Below are 6,000 nucleotides of genomic sequence, written 5' to 3'. Positions count from 1 at the left end.
GATAAGTTGAATAGATAAATAAAGCAGACGTTTGGTTACTCTACATAGTTCTTTTCCTCTCCTTCCTTTCCTCTTCCCTCTTTTATTTCTTTCTCTTTCCCTCTTTTTCTCCTTTCTCTTCCTTGCTTTTTCTTCCTTTCTGCCTCTCGTTTAATTGACTCTTCTTCAGGGTTGTGCTAGTTCCAACACAAACCAGCTCGAGAGAGCCAATTGCTAAATTTTCCCTTTGAGCATGTATAACTTGAAAATAGGCAATCACTACAAATCAGGACTTGATTGATATTTTTATTGATTTCCAATACTTAAAAGAGTGTTAATAATGCAGATTAAAATTTAAAAGTATATCATGCATACATATTTTTTTTGAGGGGGAGGGAGAGTCATTTGTTAAATATTTATCAGCACCTCCTTTCTCTTTTTCATTCCATCCTTCCTCTTCTAGTCAGCATCAGGTTAAAGCATAATCAAAATTTGGTGTAGTCAGGGCACTGTGGTGGCTGAAATAGTGTAGAGAGAACAGATGCATCTTACACCCAACTCCTCCCTTCCTCTAGTTCAAGTGATTTTTCTATCCGGAAAATGAAGGTAAACTTTCCATGTGACCTCAGAGGCCAGAGGACCAGTTAATAATCACTGATTCGTAGATCATTTTAAAACAATTTTGTTGCATTTTACAATCATTATTGTTGCAATCATATTGATTGTCAGTTATGTTGATGGAATTAGCCAGAGAAGTAATACAATACATTGAATAAAAGCAGCTAGATGGCACAGTGGATACAGTGCCAGACCAGGAGTCAGGAAGACTCACCTTCCTGAGTTCCAATCCAGCCTCAGTCACTTACTAGCTGTGTGACCCTGGGCAAGTCACTTAATACTGTTTGCCTCAGTTTCCTTATCTGTAAAATGAACTGGAGTTGGAAATGACAAACCACTCCAGTAACTTTGCCAAGAAAAACCCTAATGGGGTCATGAAGAGTGAGGCACAATTGAAATGACTGAACAACAATGAAGTATTATTGATACTCTGAGGCTGATTGAAGTGTTGTTTCAAAACTATCTGTGTGTATATGTACGTACACTTTGGAATGAGGAGAGGATTAGCTGATCGCACTTACTTCTCAAGGAAGGGTTATGGAAGACAATGAATGTAGGGTAAATGGGGTGTTTACATCCACTGTCTATATGATTCTCAAAAATATATTCCTCATCTGGAAAATATATAGTATAACACCTAAATAAGTACTAATTAGTTCTTTATTTCTGTATGTGTTCAAAGGTTTTCTTATAAATGAAAACCCTGTTAAAACCCAAGATTTCTTAGTTCTGTGCTACCAAATATTCCTAGATGTCTGCCCTGATTTCAAAACCTGTCCTTTGGACACTCCTATTTTTAGTCAATCTAGCACACTTGTGAGTTGGAAGGGGCCTTGACAACTGTCTAGTCCAGATCCCTCATTTTGTAGCTGAGGAAACTAAGGCTTAGAGATAAGCATCTTCAGAAATAACTATCTTGCTGTGGTCACACAAGTCTAGTAAGTATAGTGTCAGATTTAAACCCAAGTTTTTTTCTGACTCTGAGTCCTAGCACTTTGTCCACTATGTCCTTCTGCCTCACAATAAATGTCTCACTGTTGATATTTTCCCTTTTTCAAGATCAACTTTCTCCAGGAAGTTTGTTCTGATCCCACTGGCTACAAGTGACATCCCTCTTTAAACCTATCATTTCATTCTCCTTGACTTCTTTTATGGACTCACAATTTTCCATTTTGTATTTCAGTTACTTGTGCATATTTCTACTCTGCCATTCTTTCCTCTTTTCCTCCTTGGAGTAAACAGAGTGTTATCAAGTCTAGTTCCCTCATTCTACATCTAGTAGGAATCAGAGGATAAATGTGTTTGGCCAAAGAGGTGAACTAACTACCACCTGTCTTACTCTTACCCTCATGTAGGTAGCTCATTTTTCCCCCCAGTTCTTCCTTTCAGGTATCCCTGAGGGCATGGCATTCCCCTTAGTCAAAATTCTTACTCTACTCCTCAAAGGGAATGGAGTTCTTTTAAATCTGCCCAGGGAGAGAGAGTGATGGAAAGGGAAGTTGCTTTAGGTCCCTGTCTCACACTAAGCCAACTCTTGCTCACTTACCAGATCTCTTCTTGTCAGAAAAATCCTGGTTAATTCTATATCCAGAATGGTCTATGTTTACTCATTTTCCTTTGCTTTGAGAGAGTTGCTATAATATGTATCAATAAAATCTCTTTGGTTTACCCTGAGTCCCCAGCTGGTAGTCCTAATGATTAGACATAGAATCTATTTCTCTCCTTCCCTTTGTGTCCCTGGTCAACCATAACCTTTCTCTCATCTGCATTTAATCCCTCAGGGATATATGTACACATACATATGAATACAGTGAGAATCATATCCTAGAGAAACTGATTTCTTTGGGAAAAAAATAGGTAAATTCAGAAAAGTAAAAAAACATAGTAAATAAAAATTTGGGATATAAGTACAGAGTACAAGATAAAATAATATAAGGCATGGGGAAAAAGAGAAATTACTAGTTTTATTCTCAGAAGAAAAAGGATCGCTATTACCATTCTGCATTTGTTCTATGCAGCTTTGGCATAGTTCAGCTATGGTCTTTCTTAGCATTTTTCTCTCACTCAGTACAATAGCATAAGCCACAACAATGGCACTGGATGATCTCTCAGTGTCTCCGAGCTAGTCTCGTGTCCCCTCTCATTTTCTATCATTTGGATCACAGTTGAAGCCACTTGGGCATAGAAGCTGTACTTCAGTGGTTGAAGCCAAAGGGATGGTGGCATGAACAAACAACCACTTGCCTCTCTATGCCATCACAGCTTCTATCCCTATCACTGTTTTAGTAACACCATTTTCCTTTAGCTCCTGATGACTACTACTCAATGGATCTGCATACTTCTCACCTTTCATGAAAATAGAGTTCTCCCTTTCCCACATGGCTGGGAGGAGGCTATATAATGGGTCACAGTCTAATGGCTCTAAAGAGCCTGAGTAGAAAGGCATTAAGTAATTTCTGTTTTCCAGAAGACAGTAATATCAAATGACTTGTTACATAGAGGTATAATAAATAGGGAGATTGGCCAATGAGAGTCTAGTAGGTTCTTAGAGTGTGCTTGGATTTGCCCTTAGAACTTGTGTAGATACCTCTGCTTTATTTCAATCTAACATGAAGTCTTAGTGAACCTACCTCTAGCCAGGAATGATGGAGAGGCCAATGCAATGTGATGATAAAAAGTCTTCTATTTGGTTTCAAAAAAAAAAAGGTTTGGTGACTCAGTAATTGCCAAACTAGAATTGAGTATGCATACAAAAGATGTGAGTGTCTGATGTCTCTCTTCCTTATGGCTTTTTGCAAAGGGAGGACTGTTGTGAGTTATTATATGTGAGTGGAAAACCAGCCTTTTCCCCACCTGACTTCCATGCATCTCTGAGCATGGTAGCTCCTTTATCTTCCCTTTTCCGTTTCTTCTTTCCTTATTTTAGGTGAATTATATTCTGAAATGGGAGTGCCAAAGTGATCAGATCTATGAAAGCCAATGACAGAGGAAGTACCTGTGGACAGAAGTGGGAAGGCAATACCCTGAGGACAGTATCCACTTCAAGGATCATGATCTCTCATCACAGAGAGAAAATCTGACTATGGAGTCTAAAAATACACCTCAAAGCCCAGCAGAGAGCCCCCACTCAAGAAGAACCTCATGATAACCCCACAAAAAGAGAAAATTATTTCCAGGGTCAGGAATTGGGAATGTATCCTTTATCCCTTGGCCATGTTTTCTGCACTTCTCATTCTCATTGTAGTTAAAGTGTGAGCCATTCTCCCCAGGTTCCTTGTGTGTCTAAAGGGAGACTGCTCCCAAGTTGGGAGGGAATGTTTTATGATTAATGTTCTTTGTATGCCTTCTCAGTAAATATCCTTTTCTAGAAGTGAATAGAGCTCTACTGACTGATTGAAAATGGAGGGCACAGAGTATCTCTGATAAAGGCCTCATTTCCAAAATACATAGAGAACTAGTCAAATTTATAAGATTACAAGTCATCCCCCAATTGATAAATGCTCAAAGGATATGAAAAAGCAGCTTTCAGATGAATAAATTAAAGCTATCTATAGTCATATAAAAATACTCTAAATCACTGTTGAATAGAGAAATGCAAATTAAAACAACTCTGAGGTACCACACCATACCTATCAGATCGGTTAACGTGACAAAACAGGGAAATGATAAATGTTGGAGATGTGGGAAAATTGGAACACTAGTGCATTGTTGGTGGAGTTGTGAATTGATCCAACCATTCTAGAGAGCAATTTGGAACTATGCCCAAAGGGTTATAAAACTGTGCATACCCTTTGATCCAGCAATACCAGTATTAGGTGTGGATCCTAAAGAGATCATAAAAATGGGAAAAGGACTCACATGTACAAAAAAGATTTATAGGCCCTCTTTTTGTGGTGGCCAAGAATTAAAAATTGAGAGGATGTCCATCAATTGGCAAATGGCTGAACAAGTTGTTGTGTATGAATGTAATGGGATACTATTGTTCCATAAGAAATGACGAGCAGGCAGACTTCAGAAAAACCTGGAAAGACTTTCATGAACTGATACTGAGTGAAGTGAGCAGAACCAGGAGAACATTGAACACAGCAACAGTAACATTATGTGATGACCAGCTTTGATAGACTTAGCTCTTCTCAGCAATGCAAGTATCTAAGACAATTCCAAAAGACATGATAGAAAATGCTATACACAGCCAGAGAAAGAATTATGGAGTATGAATGCAGATCAAAGCACACTATTTTTTTTCTCTCTCTCTTTTTTCTTTCTTGTGATTTTTCCCTTTGGTTCTAATTCTCTTTTACAATATAACTACTGTGGAAATATGTTTAATATGATTGTACACATATGGCCTATATCAGATTGCATGCTGTCTTGGGGAGGGAGGAGAGGAAGGAGGGCAAGAACATTTAAAACTCAAAATCTTATAAAGGTGAGTGTTGAAAACTAAAAATAAATAAATATTAAAAAAAAGAAAATGGAGGACACAAAGGGGAAAAGACCTATTTGTACAAAAATATTTATAGCAGCTCTTTTTGTGGTGACTGAGAATTGGAAATCAAAGTGATGCCTAGCAATTGGGGAATGGATAAACAAGCTGTGATATATGATTGTAACGGAATATTATTATGCTATGAGAAATGACAAGTAGGATGATTTCAGAAAAATCTGGAAAGACTTATATGAGATGATGCAAAGCAAAGTAAACAGAACCAGGAGAGCATTACACATAGTAACAGCAATATTGTTATATGAAGAACTGTGAATGACTTGCTCTCAGCAACACAATGATCCAAGAAAATACCAAAGGACCAATGATGAAACATCCTACTGGCCTCCAGAGAAAGAACTAATACTATTTGAGTACAGACTAAAGCATACTAATTTTCACTTTCTTTCATTCTTTTTTTTTTGTTTGTTCAAGTCTTCCTATACAAAATGACTAATGTGGACATGTTTTACATTATGACACATGTATAAACTATATCTGATTGCTTACCCTCTCAGGGAACAGGGAGGGGAGGGAGAAAGAAAAAGAATTTGTAACTCAAAACTTAAAAAAAAGTTAGAAAATTGTTTTAACATGGAATTGAGGAGGAAATAAAATATATTTTTAAAAATGGAAGGCATGTGAAATACGGGCTTGTGAGTGACAGTACTAGAAATCTCAGTTGTCAGCCACTCTCTGAGTACATCTTCAATTACAGGTGGAGAGAGCGAGCCATACCTTACACAGATAAGAAAGCTAATTCCCAGAATGGTAAGCAGCTTGGCTAAGGTCACACAAGTAGTCACAAAGCGGCAGAGATGGAATATGAACCCGTTTCCTCTGACTCCGAATTCAGGACTCTTTCTTGTAAATTTCTGGGAGACAGAGACTAAACTGCATTTTATCTTTGAATACTC

The sequence above is a fragment of the Phascolarctos cinereus genome, unplaced genomic scaffold (genome assembly GCF_003287225.1).
Source record: "Phascolarctos cinereus isolate Bilbo 61053 unplaced genomic scaffold, phaCin_HiC Scaffold_7;HRSCAF=346, whole genome shotgun sequence".
In the NCBI taxonomy this organism is placed as follows: Eukaryota; Metazoa; Chordata; class Mammalia; order Diprotodontia; family Phascolarctidae; genus Phascolarctos; species Phascolarctos cinereus.
The sequence above is the reverse complement of the archived record's forward strand: the minus strand, read 5'-3'. Positions refer to the sequence as shown.